The sequence below is a fragment of the Tamandua tetradactyla genome, chromosome 1 (assembly GCF_023851605.1).
Source record: "Tamandua tetradactyla isolate mTamTet1 chromosome 1, mTamTet1.pri, whole genome shotgun sequence".
NCBI lineage: Eukaryota > Metazoa > Chordata > Mammalia > Pilosa > Myrmecophagidae > Tamandua > Tamandua tetradactyla.
In genome coordinates, this window is record NC_135327.1 from 192,587,733 (window position 1) to 192,611,328 (window position 23,596).

The following is a 23,596-nucleotide window of genomic DNA, read 5'->3' on the forward strand; positions in this document are numbered from 1 at the left end:
TGTTCCTTGTTCACAACAGAATCATCCCTCCCTGTGCTTACCTGGTAACCTCAAGGTCTCAAATTAACGGCCATGTGTTAAATGTGCAGGAAGATGATTAGCAAGTTAGTCACCAGCTGTGGTCTAGAGCGTGGGCACAGGATGGATGTCAGCGGCAGCTGTGACTGTCCTCAGCACCAGCTGTATATTCCTAGCTTAAAAAGGCTTCTCTTTCATCAGCCCTGCCAGAGCCTTTCCTTTCCCCTAAAGCTATAGGACATTAGAATGGGAAGGGGCCTCAGGGATCATGGAGGCCAACAATGTCCTCTCACAGGTGACATAAGGGAACCCTGATTGGCAAGTTAGTCACCGAGATGGGGTGACAACTCAGTTTCCCTGAGGTCCAGCTCCGGGCATTTCCCGGAGCAATGTGAAATAAGAATGGTTACAACTCAGGCTTTTTAATGACCTACAGTTTGTCAACAGAAATGCACTTTTCTTATATCATGGAGATGCTGATTTGGGTCTGAACTGTGCTCATCACAGATTTTTAGAAAGGTCTGGGGGGACTGATAGGACCTTCAGGACCTTATTACCTATGGAATCCAGGAGGTTTCTGGGAATAATCCATCCTAAAAAAGGATGAGGCAGTTGCACATGCTGGATCCAAGGACTCTAGGCATTAGCAGTATAATGCCATGTCTTATACTGAGTGCTGTTATGGCTTCCCATCTTTACAATCCCTCTAGAAGACAGTAATTATTATCACCGTGTGTTATCCAGGGAAACCAAGACGTTCAGAAGTTGAGTAACTTTCCCAAAGTCACACAGCCATAAGTAACAGAGCCAGGTCCTCCACATATGTCTGTCAGAGTACAACTGCTGCACTAATACCCGCTGTGCTAAATTACCCAAGAAGGAACAACTGCTAATGTTTATTTACTACTAGTTTGTATCAAGAACAGTTTTAAGGGCCTTAGGTACAGGAACTTATTTAACCCTCATAACCTCCCCATTTTACAGATGAGGGAATTGAGGCACAGAATAAGTTGCCTAAGTTTACATAGATGGTAAATAACAGAACCGAGGTTTGAACCCAAGCAATCTAGCTCCAAAGACCATATCCTTGACCACTGTTCTATACCTCCTCTAAATGCTTTTTGTGCAACAATTGTCAGTGATTCATGAAGAGGAAGCTGTAATGCCCTAAACATGCATTAAGACAGTGAAAGCATAAGGTAGGTAGCACCATTAGGGGTCCAGTGTGACTGACTATGACACAGATGTTTTAGTCATAGAACAGAGGACAACGTCCCTACCTGGGAGGCTCTGACACATCAAAAGCATCAGTGGTTTCCATTGCTAGGACCCCCTGAATACCTTCAATGCAGCAATGCCCCAGCTCTGTGTGAGCATGCAGACAGCAGTGGGTGGTGGCATCAGTGGAGACACATCACCGTGGGCTTCCAGGGCAGCGGAAACCTCAGCAGCTGACCCCATTGTGAGGGGGCACAAGCTGGAATCAAAGCCAGAACCAGAGACAGAGAGGAAGAAAATGGTACACAGGACCAGAGTCTTAAGAAACCAAAAATATGCATCAGATGCTGTTCTAAGATCTTTAGATACATTGGTTTACTTAATCCTCACAAGTGTATACCAGATGAAGAAACTGAGGCATAGAGAGTTTAGTGACTTGCCTAAGGTCAAATCTAGCCAGTCCGGATCTGGAATCCATTGCATCACAGAAAGGCCTGGGATAAGCACAAAAGAAACAGCCCCCCCCCCCCAAGACTCTCCTTAATAGCTGGGGAGTATGGAGGGGGATTTAGGGGAAACTGAAGGTCCCGCAATAATGGAATAATGGATAGGAACCAAACAGAGAAACACTTTTTTTAATTGTCAGATCCTCCTTTTACCCCTTGACCTGCATAATCCAAGAAACATTGCCTACACTTTAGCCAGGAAAAAATGTAAGACTGAGAATTATGTAACTGAGTCCTTTCATGGTTGAAATGTACCAAATACCCATGGTGTCTCCACTCTACCTAATGATTGTTTTAATGTTTTTTATAACGAACAAATGTGTGATTCTCAGCCCAATGCACATAACAGCCAATTCTTGACACCCAGGTTTCAAAGACAGAGTTTATTTCTATGTGTGAAGCAGGAGATCTGAGGGCCTATCAGCCCCAAATCTGTCTCTACAAGTCTAAGGCATTCAGGGTTTTTATGGATTCAAAACAAGGAGGGAATGAGTTGTTATCATTACAACAGGTAGTATAAACAGGGCAGAGACCAAGTTAGAATGACCATTATAATTATAAGCTTAAATTTCAGGTATTAACTTTTGCCTATTCTACAATTCAGAAAGAAAAATATCTATATACTGATTCAGTAATCATACACATTTGTTAATTCTTAATTTCTTGGTTGCATTTTCAGAAAAGCATGGTAAATTCATTTATTAGAGGCTAGATGACATCTAGAAACTTGTTCTTAAATTAACAGTTCTCCTACGACTTAGTTCCCTGTGCATATAGCCTTCCTGTTCAAAATTGTACTTTTTTTAATAAGCAAAGTACATTACATGTACAAGCTCTGCTTGATAATTTTCTGCTTGTAAAGAAAAAAGACACACTCTGAAATTTGCTACCCAACGTTGAATCACAAGGGAAAAGTCATGTCAGCATTAAGCCACTAGATGGCGAAGTTCCACAGTTTGAGGCACAGGCAACTATTGAACAAATAAATCACCAAGAACATTAAAAAATATATGTTTAAAATCGAACATTAGCTTCATATGTAATTAGGAAAGTGTTTGTGAAAGTGACTTCTTAGGAAAAACAATTTTAGGATTAAAAAGTTACTCCCACTTCCTCCCCCCCCCACCTCCTAACGATCAATAAAATTAATGGAGCTCAAGAGGATTTATAGAGAAAAAAGAAATCGATTTTCTATATACTTCCAGGTGAGCCTTAAGTATCAAACTCTTTGGATGAATGAGAGCGAGTTTGATGTTTTCTTAGCTCCAACTGACATCTTCTGGTTAAGAAACTGACAGCAAGCATCCCTTTGGCACCCAGGAGCCCCTCCTCTAAATCAGTGAGGCAGTGTCCTAAACCATGAGGCAGTGTTCAGCAGACATTAACTTGGGGCAGTAGAAATAGCATGCACTTGGAAACTTGGGTTTGATCATAGCTCAGCCACTGACCCACAGTGTGTCTTTGGGAAGGTCAATTAACTTCACTAAAGCCAAGGGTCCTTGGCTGTATATAAGGAGAATAATATTTATTTGGCAGGATTATTGTGAGGTTAGAAACAATGACCTTAAAATGCCTACCACAGAGTCAATATTCAGCACTTGTCTTATTGTTATTAACAGTTGTGTGGCCTTGGGCAGGTCGCTTTGCCACTCAGAGTCTCAGACTCTTCTTATGTAAAATAGAATGAACCTCAAATCCTTCCCCAGATGACACAGCTCACCCCGCCTTGGCTTCTTCTCAATGAGACTTTTCCCAGACCAAACTATTTTAAAACTACAACTCCTGTCGCTGTCCTTCCCTGCCTGTCCCAATATTCCCTTGCCCTTTTCCTGATTTATTTTTCTCAATAGCACTCATCACCATCGGATATAATATTTGATTCATTTATTTATTGGTTTAATATCTGTCTTAGCATACTGGAATACCAGCTCTATAAGGGCGGGGATGGCTTGTTAGAAGAAAAAATTTTCAACAGTAAATTTAGGAGCTCACAGCTTTATTGAGCAATTCATGAATTCCCATTCAGGATCCTATTCAGAAAATAGAAAGGTGCTTCACAGGGATAGGAAGGGGCAGCTTACAGAGGGCAAATGTGGAAGCAAGTGAGGAAATGTTCTAATTGGCTGGTGGTGTTTTCATGTTACATAGGGGTTTCTTACAAAGTAGGAAGCAGATATCCATTGATTAATATATATTAATAAGTATATTAATATACTTGTCCATTTTGATAATCTTTCTCTACTGGAATGATTTATCACCAGATGTTGCTTATGTGCAATTCGTGGGGGTATGTTCCATTTTCTTGGAAAGACCCTGCACATCAATTGTTTTGTCTTCTGGAGAATCCTTTCTCAGAAAAAGGTCTCTCCTGGCAACACCCAATGCAAGTAGCTATTTTATTTTACTTAGAAGCAACACTGGCCTGGAAGACTTTTGTACTTTTGATTACACATATATATGTACATGGTTGCTATGTTGCTGGATTAAGTGTGCTGAAATTTTGCTTAGGATTGGGTTCTATCAATGACTGAGTTTGAACTGTATTTTTTTTTCCTCATACTGTCCTTTCTGTTTTGGTATCAAGGTTACATTACTTTCAAAATCAGCAGTTTTTGCTTTTCTTAAATGTTTTGAAAGAGTTTCTTTACAAGTGAAATTATTTCTTCTTTGAATGGGTGGTAGACCCCTCTGTTAAAGAGTCTTGGTTTGCTGTTTCCTTTGTAGGCAGATTGTCAAGTACTAATTCAAATTCTTTCTTCTCAAATCCATTGTGGTACATATTTTTCTAGGGATTTGTCCATTAAGCCAAACTTTTCAAATTTTTTAGCAAACGTCCATGATATTCTCTTACCTTTGTATCCAGCTGTGTCTCTAACCATGTTTTTTAAATATAGATATTACTTATTTGTGACTTCTCTTTTTCTTGAGAAAGATTTTATTACTTTTATCAAATAACCAATTTTTGGCTTTGTGCCACTCTGTATTATATGTTTTTTAGTTAATTAATTTCTATCTTTTTTTCTTCCATCAACATTTTAAATTTCACTGTTATTGTTCATAATTCTTAAGATGAAAGCTTATTGTCTTATTAACTTTTAGACCTTCAATTTTTTGTTTTTTGGGGGGTACTAATGATTTAGGATGGAAAGATAAATAAATGAGAGCAAATAATGAAAATATGTTGTGATATATGCTACAATACAAATAATATGCACTATTTGTTTATTTATTTTTTATTACGTACAATTTCAAACATATACAAAAGAGAAGAGACTTGTATATGAACCCCAAGTACCCTTTACTCAGCTTCAACAATGATGAAAATCATGGTCAATCTTGTTTCATAGATATGTTCTTCTACTTCTTCCCCACTTCCCAGCTTATTCTGAACCAATATCATATTATTTCATCTATAAATATTTCAGCATGTATAACTGAAAGTTAAAATGTTTTTAAAAATGAAGTATCTCTATCATACCTAAGGAAGTAATGCCTACTTAAAATCATCAACTATAAAGTCAACGTTCAAATTTCCCCAACTGCATCCTAAAAAGAAGTTTTAATCTTGAGTTTATTTGAATCAGAATTCAAACAAGATCAACACATTTAATTCAGTTCAATGTCTTTTAAATCCCGTTAATTCTTGTACTCTATAACAAATAACTCCAGAAACTGGGTTATTTGTCCTATAGTCTCCTACATTATAGGTTTTGCTTTTGAAACCCCATAGTGGCATTTAACATGTTTCTTGTAAGTGTTGTATACCCCCAGAAAAGCTATGTCCTTTAATCTCGATTCAATATTGTAGGGTGGAAACCCTTTGATTAAATTATTGCCCCAGTGATCTGACACTCCCAGTTGTGGGTGTGGCCTTTTGATTAGATTAGCTCCATGTGTGGCAAGCCCAATTGTGGATGCAGTCTGTTGGTTAGATGGAGACATGACTTCACCCATTATCAAAGTAAGTCTTGATTAGTTTACTGGAGTCTTTTAAAAGAGGAAACATTTCAAAGAAATCTCAGATACAGACACTTGGAGAGCAGTTGCTTCTGAGCTGGCAGATATAGGAATGTTTGGAGATGCTTGGAATGCCAACAGAGAGAGCAGATGCCTAGACATGGGCCAAAACCCAGCAGACGTCACCATGTGTCTTCCCATGAGATGCTAAGCCAGCCAGAACCCAGAGTCGTGTCCCAAAGGAGCTAAGTGAAGGTCCATAGATGCTTTGAGAGGAAATCGCTGTCATCAGAAGGAACAGAACCAGGAACAAGGACCAGCAGAGGCCAGCCATATACCTCCACAGTTGACAGAGGTGTTCTCGATGGCATCAGCCTTTCTTGAGTGAAGGCAACCTCTTGCTGGTATCTTAATTTGGACATTTTTATGACCTTAGAACTGTAAACTTGCAACTTATTAAATTCCCTTTTTAAAAGCTGTTCCATTTCTGTATGTTGCTTCCAGCAGCTTAACAAGTTAATACACTATTTCGTAGCATTTGCTTGAGCAACCCAGAAGATTAAAACAAAATCTTTTATGACCTTCACCTTAGATGCAGAAAGCCTATTTAAAACAAACCATTTGTGCTAAAGACTCTTAATAAAATAGAAATTTACACATACTCCTCATCTTGATAAAATATATAGGCAATATAAGGCAAAAAACCATTGTCTCAGTTAATGAAGAACCACTAGAAATTTTCACATTAAAGTCTAGAATAATACAAGGATGCCCACAATCTCCACTATTGTTTTACACTGCCTTGGAAGTATTAGCCAATGCAATTAGACAAGAGAAAGCAATTAGAGGCAAAAGAAATGGAAAGGAAATGGTAAAAACATTACAAGTAAATGGCATGCCTATTTATAACAGGAAATTATTTTTAAATAGGAAAAACTGATGTGAATAAAAAAATTTAATACCAAGTTGTGAGAATCTCTGATTAATTTTGTGATTCTTTTGTTCTCAGGACCCCAACTTCCTTCTGTATAAGTACCAATAATATGAGAGTCTTTTGACTGTTGCTGTGTCCCCACACATTGATATTTGGGGATTAATAGGGTTACATTGTCACCTACTTTTGTTGTATGTGTGAGTCTTTAGTTTTGCTATCTCAACTGCTCATTCTGTTTTATGAGGAAATTTGGATAGATTCAAAAACTATGCTACCTGTATTAGTTAGGGTTCTCTAGAGAAACAGAATCAACAGGGAACACTTGCAAATATAAAATTTATGAAAGTGTCTCACGTGACCGTAGGAATGCAGAGTCCAAAATCCACAGGGCAGGCTGCGAAGCCGATGACTCCAATGGATGGCCTGGATGAACTCCACAGGAGAGGCTCACCAGCCAAGGCAGAAATGCAACCTGTCTCCTCTGAGTCCTCCTTAAAAGGCTTCCCATGATTGGATTTAGCATCACTAATTGCAGAAGACACTCCCCTTTGGCTGATTACAAATGGAATCAGCTGTGGATGTAGCTGACGTGATCATGACCTAATCCTATGAAATGTCCTCATTGCAACAGACAGGCCAGCGCTTGCCCAATCAGATGAACAGGTACCACAACTTGGCCAAGTTGACACCTGTCCCTAACCATGACAGTCCACCCCTTGTCAACTTGGCACATATATATATATATATATATATATCACCTTAGACCATACTTAATTTCCAAATGAAAACAAATAAGCACACATTTTTTCTTTTACCTGACAATACTCAACTGTCCTGCATATAACTGGAAACACATTAAATCTCTCCAGAATAGCGTGTAAATCCTTGGGCAACATTCATTCTTAAACTTTATATCTTACAACTTAAATTGTATAACACAAACAAAACAGCATTACAGTCCTCATTTCTGTAACTGATCACGTGGTCGAAGTTCATATTTATCACTACCTTCTTCCACTACCCATTCCATGTTCCCTTTCCCCTCAGCAAGCACTTCAGCTGGCCATGGTTCTTTGCCTGGTGGGGTGACCCAAACCTTCATTCCTGAAGTCTCAGAGCCATTAGTGGTCCTGCCTAGATTGTGTTGTTGCAGTTTTCCATTGATTTTAATCACAGGGCATGGTAGTACTAATAGACGCCCCAGGGGATCTCCTATATTCCAAGAAAACTCTTCTTTACCTCCATTATGTAGTTGCAGTCCTACTTCCTTCTGATAGTCAGGGTCAATTACCCCAGACAATAATGTAATCCCCTTCTTGGTGTGTTGATCCAGAGGCATAAGTAGCCCAAAGTGGCCAGGTGGCAATCTTAACTTCCAGTTCAGTGGTATCACTGTTGTTTCTCCTGGAGAAAGCACACCCAGTTTTGGAACTAAAACCTGTAGACCAGCAGAACTCAGGGTAGCAGGGACAGGAAGCAAAAATTTTCCCAGTGGATCACTAGGAGTAATAGTGAGTGGCACCACACCCATTTCCACCCCTTGGTTCCTGGACCCATGGATCCTGGCTATGGGAGAAACAGCACCATACAGCGGACGCTGATTCAGAGCATACACAGCTTCCTGGAGAACATTACCCCAGCCTTTCAAGTTTTTGCCACCTAGTTGGCACCGTAATTGAGTTTTCAAAAGGCCATTCCACCGTTCTATCAATCCAGCTGCTTCTGGATGATGGGGAACATGGTAAGACCAGAGAATTCCATGAGCATGTGCCCATTCCCGCACTTCATTTGCTGTGAAGTGTGTTCCTTGATCCAAAGCAATGCTATGCGGAATACCATGACGATGGATAAGGCATTCTGTAAGCCCACGGATAGTAGTTTTGGCAGAAGCATTGCGTGCAGGGAAAGCAAACCCATATCCAGAGTATGTGTCTATTCCAGTTAGAACAAATCGCTGCCCCTTCCATGAAGGGAGTGGTCCAATGTAATCAACCTGCCACCGTGTAGCTGGCTGGTCACCTCGGGGAATGGTGCCATATCGGGGGCTGAGTGTGGGTCTCTGCTGCTGGCAGATTGGGCACTCAGCAGTGGCTGTAGCCAGGTCAGCCTTGGTGAGTGGAAGTCCGTGTTGCTGAGCCCATGCATAACCTCCATCCCTACCACCATGACCACTTTGTTCATGAGCCCATTGGGCAATAACAGGAGTTGCTGGGGAAAGAGGCTGACTGGTATCCATAGAACGGGTCATCTTATCCACTTGATTATTAAAATCTTCCTCGGCTGAAGTCACCCTCTGGTGTGCATTCACATGGGACACAAATATCTTCAGATTTTTAGCCCACTCAGAAAGGTCTATCCACATACTTCTTCCCCAGACCTCTTTGTCACCAATTTTCCAATTATGGTCTTTCCAAGTCCCTGACCATCCAGCCAAACCATTAGCAACAGCCCATGAGTCAGTATACAAACGCACCTCTGGCCAGTTTTCCTTCCAAGCAAAATGAACAACCAGGTGCACTGCTCGAAGTTCTGCCCACTGGGAGGATTTCCCCTCACCACTGTCCTTCAAGGACACCCCAGAAAGGGGGTGTAGTGCTGCAGCTGTCCACTTTCGGGTGGTACCTGCATATCATGCTGAACCATCTGTAAACCAGGCCCGAGTTTTCTCTTCCTCAGTCAATTCACTGTAAGGAACACCCCAAGAGGCCATAGCTCTGGTCTGGGAAAGAGAAGGTAATGTGGCAGCAGGAGTGGAAACCATGGGCATTTGTGCCACTTCTTCATGTAACTTACTTGTGCCTTCAGGACTTGCTCTGGCTCTATCTTGTATATACCATTTCCACTTTACAATAGAGTGCTGCTGTGCACGCCCAACTTTATGGCTTGGTGGGTCAGACAACACCCAACTCATGATAGGCAACTCAGGTCTCATGGTAACTTGGTGGCCCATGGTTAAGCGTTCAGTCTCTACTAAGGCCCAGTAGCAGGCCAAAAGCTGTTTCTCAAAAGGAGAGTAGTTATCTGCAGCAGATGGTAAGGCTTTGCTCCAAAATCCAATCTTTAACATTTCTCCAGAATCTTTTCTGAGATAGCTTTCTTTCTATTCAGTTTTAAATTTTACTTATTATATCATTAAGATTTCTATCTTAAAATTTATCATTGATTCTTCTTTAAATCTGTCTGGTCCCTTTCAGGGGTCTCTTGTTCCTTGATCATACTCTCAATGACTTGTGTTATTTCCTTATACATACTAAACATACCTATTATATGTTCTGTATCAGTTATTTTTAGTACTAGAAGCCTTATGGATCTGATTTTGTTGCTTATTGTGCTTGCTATAATTGTGTGTGTGTGTTTTTGTTTTGTTAGCCCATGTTCCTTGGAAGTCTGGGTTGAGGGTATAGTTTCTTTTTCTAGATGACTGAAGCTCTACAAAATCAGAACCAGTTTAAATTTTCAGCTTGGGTTTGTTTGTATCACAGAGATGGTGTGAATTCAAGCTGCAAACCCACTCGTGGATAAGTTTATGGTTACAAATTCTCAATATAGTCTTTTGTGTTTTTTTCCCATCTACCCACAACCAAGGCAAAATTCATAAGCCTCTCACAGAATACCTCTTTAGATGGGGGTTTTATTTTTAGTTTATCGTTTCACTGAAAGTTTGGATGCCAGGGACCAAGCCTTACTCTGGGGTGTCTGAACTGACTTCCAGCCAGTACGGACCCAACGTTTTGTCTTTTGTTCCCTCTGTGACCCTTGAAATTCAAGCCTTAGGTCATGAAAAGCCAACAGAGGCCATGAAGGTATATATCAGTAGGAAAATGTTGAAAGTGTCTTTAAAAAATTTTTTTCTATTTTGAAAAATATTTACTCTTCTCAACTCAGTTTTCCATCTCACCTTCTTGATTTTGGAGGCAGTCCTGGTGCCACCCTCGTGCCCCCCCCCCTCCACCTGAGCATCGATGGTCTTCTTGGTTCAGTCTGATTCAGCCTCATAAATAAATTGAGCCCTATTAAAGTCTCTTCCCTTCCTTTCTTTCTTCCTGCACTATAAACTGACTAGGTCATTTCTCCTATGAGGGCTATCCCCAAAAATCAGTATTTCAGTTCAGACAATTTGTCTGTGCCTCTAATCCTTACAGATTCTGTAGTAGACAACTCACAAGCACATCAAAATTTTGTACAAAATGGAACTCAACATCCTTCTCTCTGAAACTTGCTTTTCCCTGAAATCAATCTCTAATTCTCTTCACCCAGCCACCCAGTTAGACACCTAGCTTCTCCTTCTCCCCAGCCCCAATTCATTGAGTTATCAGCTTCCGCCAGTTCTCCTCCACAATGTTTTTCTAAACTGTCCCCTCTTCATTATCACATCTACACTTTCATTCAACACAATTTTATGGTTGTCAGTTAAGATGGGTTAACATTTTGCTTTCTAAAGATGGCACGCACAGGTTGGTGACATTTATTCTCTTTTCCCACCTTTCAAAGAAACTACTATATGACCAATTCTTGGTTAGCTACATATTTATTACTTCATGAATGTGGAAATAAGAACATTTAGTATCATGGTAAGCTCATGCTATTCGGGTTGTGCTTCATGCGTTCTAGTTATTCATTTACAAGCACACCAGCCTTATGTTTCCAGGGCAAATTCTTGGCCACCCTTGCTTATCACATACACAAATATTGTATCACATACATAAAGCATTTTAAACATGTAAAATTAGAGCTTACAAAAGGAGATTGGAGCCAAGTCTGGAGATGTCTGAAAACATTGCCCAGATATAGCAATAATGGCACTTAAGCCAGGATCTAAAGGTTGAATAAGAGATTGCTTAGGGACAAGCAGTAGGAGGTAGTAGCTGGCAATAAAAATTAAGGGTTTCATTAATTCATTCATTCAACTCACATTTACTACTGGCCTCTGAGGTGCTGGATGTTATTCTAAGTGCTAAAGATTCTAAGATGAGCACCATTCCAATGTACCCTGCTCATCTGAGTGGAAAGGAAGAGTGACCTCAGAAGAAGAATCATTCACAAGGATGAAAGCAGCTACCTGGCAGAGTTTAGTGGATCCAGCAATTCCACTTTTAGGGGTTAATCCTAAGGAAGCATTATTAGGACTGTGCAAAGATATAGCCACAGGATTATCCATTACAGAACTATTATTTTATGTTTGTTTATTTACCTGACTTCTTTAAGAACCTAAACTTTTTACTTTGAAATAATTCAGAACAACTAAAACAGGGTAATTCCACGTACCCTTTACCAGTTTCCCCAATGATAACATCTTGAAAAACTATAGTACAATATCAAAAATGAGGATATCAATAATACAATTAGGATACAGAACATTTCCATCACCATAAAAAACCCACCATGTTGCCCTTTTGGAGTCACAGCAACTTCCCCCCACCCACTCACCCACCCCCAAAATACCTTCCTTAACCCTTGGCATATACTAATTTGTTTTCCATTTTCATAATTTTATCATTCAAGAATGTTATATAAATGGGAGCAAACGATATGTAACCTTCTGGGTTTGGCTCTTTTCACTGATCATAATTCTCTGGAGATGTATCTAAGTTGTGACCATCAATTCTTGATTGCTGAGTAGGATTCTATGATATGGATGTACCAGAGTTTAAACATTCACTCACTTAAGGACATCTGAGTGGTTTCTAATTTGGGACTGTTACAAACAAAGCTGCGTTAAATATTTATATATAGGTTTTGGTATGTACACAAGTCTCCATTTCTCTGGGATAAATGCTCAGAAACATTCCTCAGGGATAAATGAGTGGTTTTCTCAAATATGGGGATTTGTAGATTATATAATGGGCATTCTCTAAATATACAGATCATCACAACTTTTGACTGAATTTTGAAATAATAATAATCTTATTAAGCTAATAAGTGAGTATAGAATGTTTATCATCTTTTACCCAGATATCTACATCTAGTTTGATGATTAATACCTTGAGCCTTTGGTCCAATTCCACTTCCAGTTCTGTTTCTTTTCTCTTCGTTTCTACTAAATCAGAAAATTAGATAGTTTTGCTATCCAAGGCTGTCAAGAATGGCAGCGAATTTCTGGTTTCTCTGAGAGGTAGCTTTGTCTATGCAGATTGAAAAAGACCCAAAAATTATGGAGACATTTTTTAGTGAAGACTAACTTCTGTTCTGTTTGCTAATGCTGAACTAATAAACATATCACTTTTAAAAGTTAGGTGAGAGAAGAGAATAAATGTTTAATCCACTCTTTCACTGATTCAGCTTGGAAAGTATTTTTTTGTTGATGTTTCAGCATCTGTATATGCTATTTAAATATGACTCATGATACAGTATTGTTTTCTTTTTCTGACAAGTGAAGAGAAACACATTAGGAAACAGTTAAATTCAGTGACTAAGTCATTGAACCCACTCTCCCACTTCTAGACATCCTTATCTTATATTGCATTACAGATAATGACATTTCAGTCCTAGAGTGAGATACAGGCTTTGCAATATACTGAATATGTCTCTTGGATTCACCACTTGAGCTGACAACTTAAACCAAGAGAAACAGAACATACTCATATTAATATATCATGCATGAAGAAAAGTTGTCTTATGCCTCATTTGAAAACCCACACAAACACCTCTGCTCTTGAGAATTTCCCTCTTGAGAGCCAGTGTACAGGAGCAGTTTTGTCATCTCTATCTAGTTCTCCCAGCATGCTGAAGAGATGCATGCTAAGTAGCCTACATAGTTAAATTGATCACAGTCACATTTTTCAAAATTCCTTCAATGCAAAAGATCAGAGGCATATTACTATCTGCCAACTCTTTTCTGATAATAGAGCTGTCTGGATTGTCATCTTGGGGACACCTATTTGGCTAGCAAGTCCCTGCTGCATAGTTTACCAGCACTGCCCCCAATCGCATTTTTCCATCAGTATCACAGTGCACAAAATTGTCAGTAACAAAATAAAAAACTTCTTCCTCAGTAGCATGAGTTTTCAGTAGTAAGCAGAATAAAATGTCATCAAATGCTTCCACCATTCTGCATACTCTCAAAGAATGGACTCATACTTTACAGCAAGTTTTTCCAACTACATAGCAAAACCACTGATGCATTTGTCCATATTTCCTGCTACATAGATCATGTGACATCCCACAGGGTCTTCCACTACAGGCATTTAGCCAACAGGTTTTTCTGCTTTCTCTCTGAGCACGCTACTATGTGGAGTTAATTTCTGTAGCGGTTTTGAAGCTTTTCTGCTACTATGTGGTTGATAATATTTTTGCTATGAAAAGTACAACTTTGAGTGAAGTCTGTGGGTTTTTATCTCATCTCCATCTTTAGTGCTAAAATTAATTTCTTTTATGCTGGAAAGCATTGTCTTGCCCTTGGGAGGGGGGGTGTGTGAAAATAAAAACTTTGTTTACCAAAAAGATTACTGCGTTTTTTAGAAAATGATGTGAACTGACTAATGGTTTAATATTATTACTCGAAAAGTTTTGTAAGAAAATAAACTGGAGGCAAGTTGCAAATAGATAAGCTGGCCCAATAAAGTTGAGTTTCCCTGTTTTTTATTGTACATCCCACCTACAGTACTCTTTTTCAGGCTAATTTTGAAAATCACTCACTCACTGTTATACTTTTTCCAGTTCACCCAGATCTACAGTCTATATTTGCACAATGCTGTACACAATAATGTGGCTATTTTGAATTATGTTTACAATGTCTATTTAATCCCTTTTAAATCACTGATGGATTTTTCTGCATTGAAGAGATGACATAATATAATAACCATTTTGAAAAGTGTAAATTTAACAATTACATATAAGCTATGTGAAAATATATTGGAGACTGTTCTAGTTTGAAAGCTGCCAGAATGCGATATACCAGGAATGGAACATCTTTTAAAAAGGGGAATTTATTAAGTTGCAAATTTATACTCCTAAGGCTGTGAAAATTTCCCTATTAAGGCAAGCTGATAAAAATATCAAATTAAGGCATTCAGGGAAAGAAACTTTGGTTCAAGAAGGCCTATGCTTCTCCCATTCTGCACACTCTCAAAGAATGGACTCATACTTTATATGCAGCAAGTTTTTCCAACTATATAGCAAAACCACTGATGCACTTGTCCATATTTCCTGCTACATAAATCATGTGACACATGTGACATCAAAAACTTGCTAAAAGAAGGCCTATGACTTCTCCCATTCATGGTTTTTCTCTCAGCTGGAAATGCACATGATAATGTCTACTAGCTTTCTCTCCAGGCTTCTTCAATGGCTTCCCCAGGGCTCTGTTGGTTCTGGTGGCTCTCAAGCTTTTTCCAAAATGATTCCATCTTAAAGTGCTCCAGTAAGCAACCCCACCTTGAAAAGATATAGATACATCTCCATGGAAACCATCAATCAAAAGTTACTGCCTATAGGTGGTACAACGATGGTTCAGTGGTAGAATTCTCACCTGCCATGCCAGAGACCCGGGTTCGATTCCTGGAGCCTGCCCATGCCAAAAAAAAAAAAATTACCACCCACAATTGGGTGGGTCATATCTCCATGGAAATGATCAAAGAAGAGTCCACCCAGCAACATTGAATGAGGCCTGGCTTATCTGGGATACATAATAGCTTCAAACCAGCATGGAGACCAACAGCCTTATGTTACCTAAATGCTGACTGACATGAACTGACCTATGGATTCCTCATGCCGCTTGCTCAGCTCACAAGCTTCAGTTCCTCCTCTGTATTGTAGACAGGATCACTGTATTAAAAATACTCCTTGGAAAGGGCCACCCTGGCACAGAGAGGATAATAGTAGAAGTGATTGTATTTGTAGTGAAAGTGGTGTTCACAAGCTGAAAAACAGATGTTCTTGGGCAGGCCACGGTAGCTCTCAGCAGGCAGAGTTCTCACCTGCCATGCCAGAGACCCAGATTTTAGTCCTGATACCTGCCCATGCAAAAAAAACCAAAAAAAACCCATATGTTCTTTATGAACTGTTTTTTTTTCAAGAACTAAGAAAGGGTAAGAGAGTAGGGGGAGCAGACTAAGCCTTCAAGAGCCTGCGCTAGAAGCTGCTGGTGAGTAAAGCCGTGACGTTCCATCAAATCCTTGAAGTGCTTTTGCATCCGATGGACGCAGACTGAGTTCTCAGACACCACAGAGGCCCTGCTGAATCAAACGTCAAGTGCTTCCTTTAAGTGGCCGCCACAATAAAATAAGAAATGCACACATGCAACAACAGGGATGAACCTTGAAGACAACATGTTGAGTTGAAATAAGCCAGACAAAAAGGTCAAATATTGTATGGTCTCACTGATTTGAAACAATCAAATAAGCAAACTCATAGAGTCAGAATCTAGAATATAGATTCTAGACAGGGGTGTGGATAGGAAATAGGCTTTTAAGGCTTAAAATGTACAGGGCTCCTATTTGTATTGCTGGAAATGTTCTGGTAATGGATGATGGTGATGGTAGCACAACATTATGAACACAACAGCATTGAAATATATTTCCGAATGTGATTAAAAGGGGAAATGTTAGATTGTATATATAGTGACATAAAAATTTTTTTTTAAATCCATGAAACTACACTTTACACACAGTGATCCCTAAGCTAAACCATGGACTTTAATTAATATTACAGTTATAAAATGCACTGTCATCAGTTGTAGCAGATATTCCATGCCAATGCAAGCTATTGGTGGGGCGATATATGGGAAACTTGCATTTTATACATGGATGTTCTGCAAACCCACAGCTACTCTAATAATGAAAAAAAAAAAGAGGCACTGTAAGGACTTCATTTGGACCCTTATTAGAACAAACTGTTCAGGAAAAGAACAGATATGAGATACTCAGGGAAATTAAAAAAAAGGAATGCTCACAAAATAATTTTAAAGAGGTAAGAAGGGCATATAAGGGAATTCAACTCTAATGAAGCAAACTAACATTATATGAGCAAATAGCTATTCAGGGAAATATTCAGAAAGAAAAGGATCATAAATTCCAGGGTGAGGCAAGGGAGGCATTCACTTCATGCCCAAAATCTAAGGGAGTGTGAAAAAACTCAGTAATTGAGATAAATAATATTTTGAGGTGATATTTTAAATAATTAAAATTAAACCCCCCAAATCCATGATAAACGAAATACTAAAATCTTAAAGAAAGACAAGGTTGGTATTACTGATTTTTCCTTTTAATTCTAACTATCCTCTATTTTCTCCCTCTCTAACGGACTTTCTTTGTCTCTTTCTCTGAGGTCAATTGACTCTCCCTAATTCTCCAGATAAGACAATAACAGTTATCCTTGTGCTTAATCCCATAGCATTTTTTTCACCACGGGTGGACCGCAGGTTCCCTCACCTCATGACTTGTTAAAAATGCAGGGCCTTTCTCCTTCGTTGACCTATAAGCAAGAATCTCTCTGAAGGTGAGGTTCCCTCCCCCATGTGATTCCTGTACAAATGGAATTTAAGAATCAGTTCGTAGCATGGGCACCAAAAAAATTCCTTTTTCCCTTAGTGAACTAAGAAATTGTTGGACTTCTTCAGGAGGACATTAACTACAAGATCAAGGGGAGAAAGCAAAAATTTTAAATAATTATGCAAAGGCAGAGAAACAGCCAATTTTGCAGAGCATGTATTTCTCCTCCTTCGAAAATAAATGTTTAGTCAAAGATGGAAGTGTTTCCAGATTATTCAGCTGCTTTTCTCCCTCAGGACTGTCTCCAATGGCTTTCAAAATAAGGGTCTTCAGAGTTGTTCTGCAAAAGTAGTATTCAGTGGTCAAATAAGTTTGGGAAAATACATATCACTTCCTCTTGAAGCTTAAAATCCACAACAGTATATTAAAATCCAGCAGTAAAGAAACTCACTTACCTTCACTTAACCCAGGGTTTTCACATGTTATTCCAACATATAACCTCTCTTACCTGTTACAGTCTTTGGAAGATGTGCTACAGGGACCAATTGCCAAGGTTACCTTGCCGTGAGGCTTAGTTTTATCTCTCAGTACTAGTCTGCCTGGAGATACTTGACCACAGGTGCCAACAATCAAAGAACCTCCTGGCCTTTTGCCACTCCACTGCCAGGCTGAAGCTAAGGCTCTCCATTCACTTTCAGAAGCCTATTACATTTTCTTAATCGATTTGTCATTCAAGTACTCTTTTCAGTTCAAGGGAAGCTTCAAATTCTCAGTTACTTTCATTCGAAGAGTAAACCAATGAATTTCCAATCCCTTCCCAGATCGAGTTATCAGTCCCTCCTGCTTCACCTGGGATTCTGCAACTCAGGCAGGTAATACCGTCTCCCCACCTCCATAGGGGAAAAAGCTAATACTTACAAATAAAATTTTCTTATAGCTAGTAATGCCCAATTCCATACATGGATATTAACAACTCAGATCCTCATCCTTCGGTGTTTAAATTGATATTGAGAATAAGAGTCTTACTGAAAAATCTGGCAATAATAGGACAAAGTATTGTTCAGAAGCCACAGCTACACACCCTAAAGGATGGGAAATGGCTGTTTGCTTGCACATAAGTGAAATTATGAAACATGTGGAAAGAACACAATAGGGAGGATATTTATATCTAATCCTAAAATAACACTTTTGATCAGATGAAGGATGAGTTCCCCCTTTAAACATGCAAGATATGCTGTGCAAAATAAGCTGCTGAAATAGATGGGGATCCCCTCATTCTGGACATGATGTGAGTAAAGCTTCTATTCTGAATGAGCAGCAAGGAAAGAATTTAAAGGAACGAGGGACTGGAGTGAGACAAAGCCCCTACAGGATGCCTTACTTGCCTGCAGACATCCTCATGGTAAAATAATTGTCAAATTTAAGACGTGGAACGAGACAGGGATCGTGTTGTAGAGAACAGACCCAGACTTGACTCTGGCAATATGTGAAGTGGAAGAGTATTGTAATGACGGCTAGCACATGCCCTGCTCAGTTTCAACCTGACGGGGCAGGGGGAGGGGGAGCAGTTGGCACTCAGCAGCACAGGAACCATGTACCACTGAGGGGTCCCTCAGGTATCACGTGAGGTGGAAGCGTGGTTAAAACGAATTCACACCTCAGGGCATTAACGGAAGTGTGGGATCTAGTATGTGCTCTGTGCTGATGAGAACCTTCATGGAAAACCATGTACAGTTTTACTGCCATTGTTAAGGGTTTAAACATTTTAGAGCACTTTTTCAGGAGAGTAACCAGAAAGGCGAAAGGACGTGATATAAATTCATAGGATGAACGTGGAAGTGAGTGATAATGAATGGTTTAAGAAAGGCAGCATCAAAGGAACTAGATTTGTTCTGTCTACCTGCAAGGAATTGGAATAAAAGGTTAATAAGTGCAGAGAGGCCTTTTTAGGTTTTGTATAAGGACGAACTGTGGTTTTGTTCTTCGAATTACTGTTGATAATTATGAAGACAATATATGTTTATTGTAGGAAATTTGAAAATTCAATAAGCTTAATAATAAAAAATCATCTGATCATCCTCTGACATTCTGTCACCCAGAGGTAACCATGTTTTTCTATACACACACAGGCACACACCAATGACACAGACACACTCATGTATGCATGTTACATATTCACAGGAATTAAGATACTGAGACAAAGGATTAAAACTTTTAAGACTTTTTGAAATTATTGTAGTAATATACAATATAAGCACAAATTCCCCATTTAGCCACTTTCAGGTATACAATTCAATGATATTAATTACATTTACAGTACTGTGCTACCATCACCATTTATTACAAAAACTTTTTCATCGCCCCAAACAGAAACTCTGTTTAACTATTAAGCAAAAATTCCCAATTCCTCCTTTTCCCCAGTCCCTGGCAAACGATAATCTACTTCCTGTCACTATCAATTTGTTTGTTCTAAGTATTTCATATAAGTGAAAACATACAATATTTGTCATTTTGTGTCATCTTATTTCATTCAGCATAATGACTTCAAAGTTTCATCCATATTATTGCACGTATCAGAACTTCATTCCTTTTTATGGCTGAATAATATTACATTATATGTATACCACATTTTGTTTATCCATTCATCTGTTGATGGACATTTGGGTTGCTTCCACTTTTAGCCATTAGAAATTATGCTGCTATTAACTTTGACATGCAAGTATCTATTCACATGGCTGTTTTCAGTTCTTTTGAGTATAGACCTAGTATTTCGATTTGTGAAAGCTGCCGGCATGCAATATACCAGAAACGGAATGGCTTTTTAAAAGGGGAATTTAATAAGCTAAGGCCAAGAAAATGTCCCAATTAAAGCAAGTCTACAAAAAGGCCTAAATTAAGGCACCAACAGAGGTTACCTTCACTCAAGGAAGGCCGATGAAGTTCAGGGTTTCTCTCTCAACTGGAAAGACATATGGCAAACATGCCAAAGTCTACTTGCTTTCTCTCCAGGTTTTTGTTCATGAAGCTCCTCCTGGGGGGGGTTTCCTTCTACATCTCCAAAGATCTGTGGCTGTGTGGGCTGTCATTCTCCGAATTTCAAGCCTTTTCCAAAATGCTTCATCTTCTAAAGGATTCCAGTGAAGTCTAGCTCTCTCTTCAAGCTTCTTGTTTCATGAAGCTCTCCCCAGGGGCATTTTTCTTCTTCATCTCCAGAGGTCTCTGGCTGTGTGGGCTCTCGGCCTCATAGCTCTGCCGTTCTCTCTCTTTCTAAAATGCTTCCTTTTTTAAAGGATTCCAGTAAACTAATCAAGACCCAAATGGAATGGGTGGAGTCCCATCTCCCTCTAACCCGAGGTTAATTGGGTGAGCCATGTCTCCATGGGAACAATAAAAAAGCTCCCAGCCAGCAACACTGATTGAGGATTAAAGGATATGGCTTTTTAATCGAGCACCATAGTACTTGGAACCTTGCATAGGGCATGAGATTTCGTAGGTTTGTCCAGAGTCATGCCCAGATAAATCCCAGAGTGATTTGAACTGTGAATAAGGAAGTATTTGCAGAGTCCCCTTGGGGGAATGGTGAGAAAGGCAGAAAATTCAACTTTCCCAAGTGGAGAATTCTTGATATTCTCACAGGCAGTGGGGATAGCCAAAGCAATAGGTCGAGCCTCCAATCTTGGGGTTTGTTCATATGAAACTTAATCCCGCAAAGGATAGGCTAAGCCTACTTAAAATTAGGCCTAAGAGTCACCCCCAAGAGAACCTCTTCTGTTGATCAGATGTGGCCTCTCTCTCTCTCAGCTGACACAGCAATCAAACTCACTGCCCTCCCCCCTCTATGTGGGACATGACTCCCAGAGGTGTAGACCTTCCTGCAACATGGGACAGAAATCCTAGAATGAGCTGGAACTCAGCATCAAAGGATTGAGAAAATCTTCTCAACCAAAAGGGGAAAGAGTGAAATGAGACAAAATAAAGTGCCAATGGCTGAGAGATACCAAACAGAGTCGAGAGGTTATCCTGGAGGTTATTCTTACGCACTAAATAGATATCACCTGTTTAGTTAAGGTGCAATGGAGAGGCTGGAGGGAACTGCCTGAAAATGCGGAGCTGTGCTCTGGTGGCCGTGTTTCTTGAAGATAATTATCTGATGATATGGCTGTCACAATGTGATTGTGTGGTTGTGAGAGCCTTGTGTCTGATGCTCCTTTTGTCTACCTTATCAATGGCAAAGTAAAACATATGGATTAAAAATAAATAAATGATAGGGGGAACAAATGTTAAAATAAATTTAGTAGATTGAAATGCTGGTGATCGGTGAAGGGGAGGGGTAAGGGGTATGGTATGTATGAATTGTTTTCTGTTTTCTTTTTATTGCTTTTTCTGAATTGATACAGATGTTCTAAGAAATGATCATGATGATGAATATGCAACTATGTGATGGTAGTGTGAGTTATTGATTATATAACAAGAATGGAATGATCATATGATAAGAATGTTTGTGTTTGTATGTGGTTATGTATCATAAATAAAAAATAAATTAATTAAAAAAATAAAAAAGTAAAGTTATAAATTGCAGAATGATAGCTATAAAATTGAACCTTGGGGTGGTGCAACGGTGGCTCAGCAGGCAGAATTCTTGCCTGTCATACTGAAGACCCGGGTTGGATTCCTGGTGCCTGCCCATGCAAACAAAACAAAGAAGCAAACCAAAAATTTGAACCTTGGGCAGCGTGACAGTGGCCAGAGGGCAGAGGAGGCAGCACGGCCAGTCCTGTCCTCACCAGGAGGCCACAGCAGGCCTCCAGTGTCCAGGAAGGTCTTCATTCAGCGAGACTGCGGCAGTGGCGCATGCTGCCAGTTCCAACCAAGTTCCCTGTGGAGCTGGGGAATCGGGTTGATAGACAGCATTTTGAAGAAGCACTTTGAAAATTAAATAATCTTCATGAAGAAGCAAAGAAGCTTGGGGGCCAAATATACCTTGAAGGCTGTTTGCCCTAACGGCACACACCATCTTCTTATACGTGGAAACTCATTATGAGAAGGTTCTGAGAAAGTCTCCAAATACATTCAAGAACAGAATGAGAAGATACGTGTTCCCCAAGGGCTCCTCCTGACAGATCCCATTGAAAGAGGCCTTCATGTTATTGAAATAACCATTGAGAAAGACAGAGGCATGAGCTGTGGAAGATAAACCATAGAATGAAAGGCCCCATGTTAAGCTGGGACTCTCATATGTCCACTGGCTGATCACAGAGTGTCCCCCACCTCCTCTCCAGAGCATCATTCCTTTATATCTGCTGCCAGAGCCATGGTGCCATTTACTCCAAGGACTAACTTTCTAAAATTCTGTGCCTGGGGTGACCTCTAGTCACTCAGCGTTCACTCTGTGTCTTGAAATTGTATAAGACTGTCATCTTTTGATTAGTTTCTGAGAGGACACAATGAAGCATATCACTTTTTTATTCAAAGCCATTTAGTAAAATATGCCACAGCCCAATGCAAAGTTGAAAACTTAAGTGCCACCAGTAAGTACCACTGCTTCTCTGTATTCCTCTCAATAAGCTTCTCAGATGACTTTAGACTTCAAGAAGTCATATCTTCACCAGTGTTCAGTCTTAATATAATGCTTTTCTCTGGGATTTTGGTGAGGAATAGGCTGTTTCTGTGCTTTTGCTAATGCATCTCCCAGATTTCAAGGAACAACCAATTTTGTCATGAGGCAGGTATTAAGAAGATCAGTTTTTGCTATTTGGTTTCTCAAACTAGAGCTCATTAGAAAAATAATGTATAATCTTACTTGTTTTATTATAGCAGTTAATCTTAATTAAACCAGTATTTAATGCAATTTCTAGTTATTTTCTTTGGAGAACTTTGCTGTTATTGCATTACTGTGAATGTTGGGAAGACGTCTGTTTTGCTTGTTCATTACAGAAAATATGTAAGCACAATAAAATGGATGCTAAGCCATCAAACACATAAATGTTTCCTGCTGTGTCCCTGAATATGTAATAAGCAAGCGTAATAAATATTTTAATTATATTTTTTATAAATATAACTTATGAGGAAAAAATTGACAGGAATAATACTGCATATTGCTAATTTTTAATTATCTCTACTGGCAAACCTTAAGAATCCTAGACCTTCCTCATATATAGTATTCAGTGCACAGAAATCTTATGGATCAAGTAAAGTAAGTGATTTCCAGGTAAAATTCCCAAGTCTAAGTCAATATTTCTAGTCTTTCTTTTGTCTGTACATTTCTTAGTATCAGGGTTTCTTATGTGCATAGTTCATTTTGGGGGGTTTTGAGCACTGTATTTAGGAGAGAGTTAAGAAATATATTAAGAGAGAATGAAAGGTTTTAAGTTTTACTTTCAGAGATATTGTAGGTACTAATACTGGATTTATCTTTCAGATTTAATTTTTCTTATGGGTTTGTTAGATATTCAATAAATCCCATAAGTCTGTGTAATATTTTAATTCTATATAACCCTTTTGATACTTGACAGCCTGTAATAGTGTGTCTGTCTGCC

General features: G+C 39.2%; 1 pseudogene; it reads left to right on the forward strand.

Annotated features, from left to right (window-relative positions):
- Positions 1-1,372: 1,372 nt before the first annotated feature.
- LOC143679748 (golgin subfamily A member 7 pseudogene) lies at positions 1,373-22,254 on the forward strand (annotated as a pseudogene).
- The last annotated feature ends 1,342 nt before the right edge of the window (positions 22,255-23,596 follow it).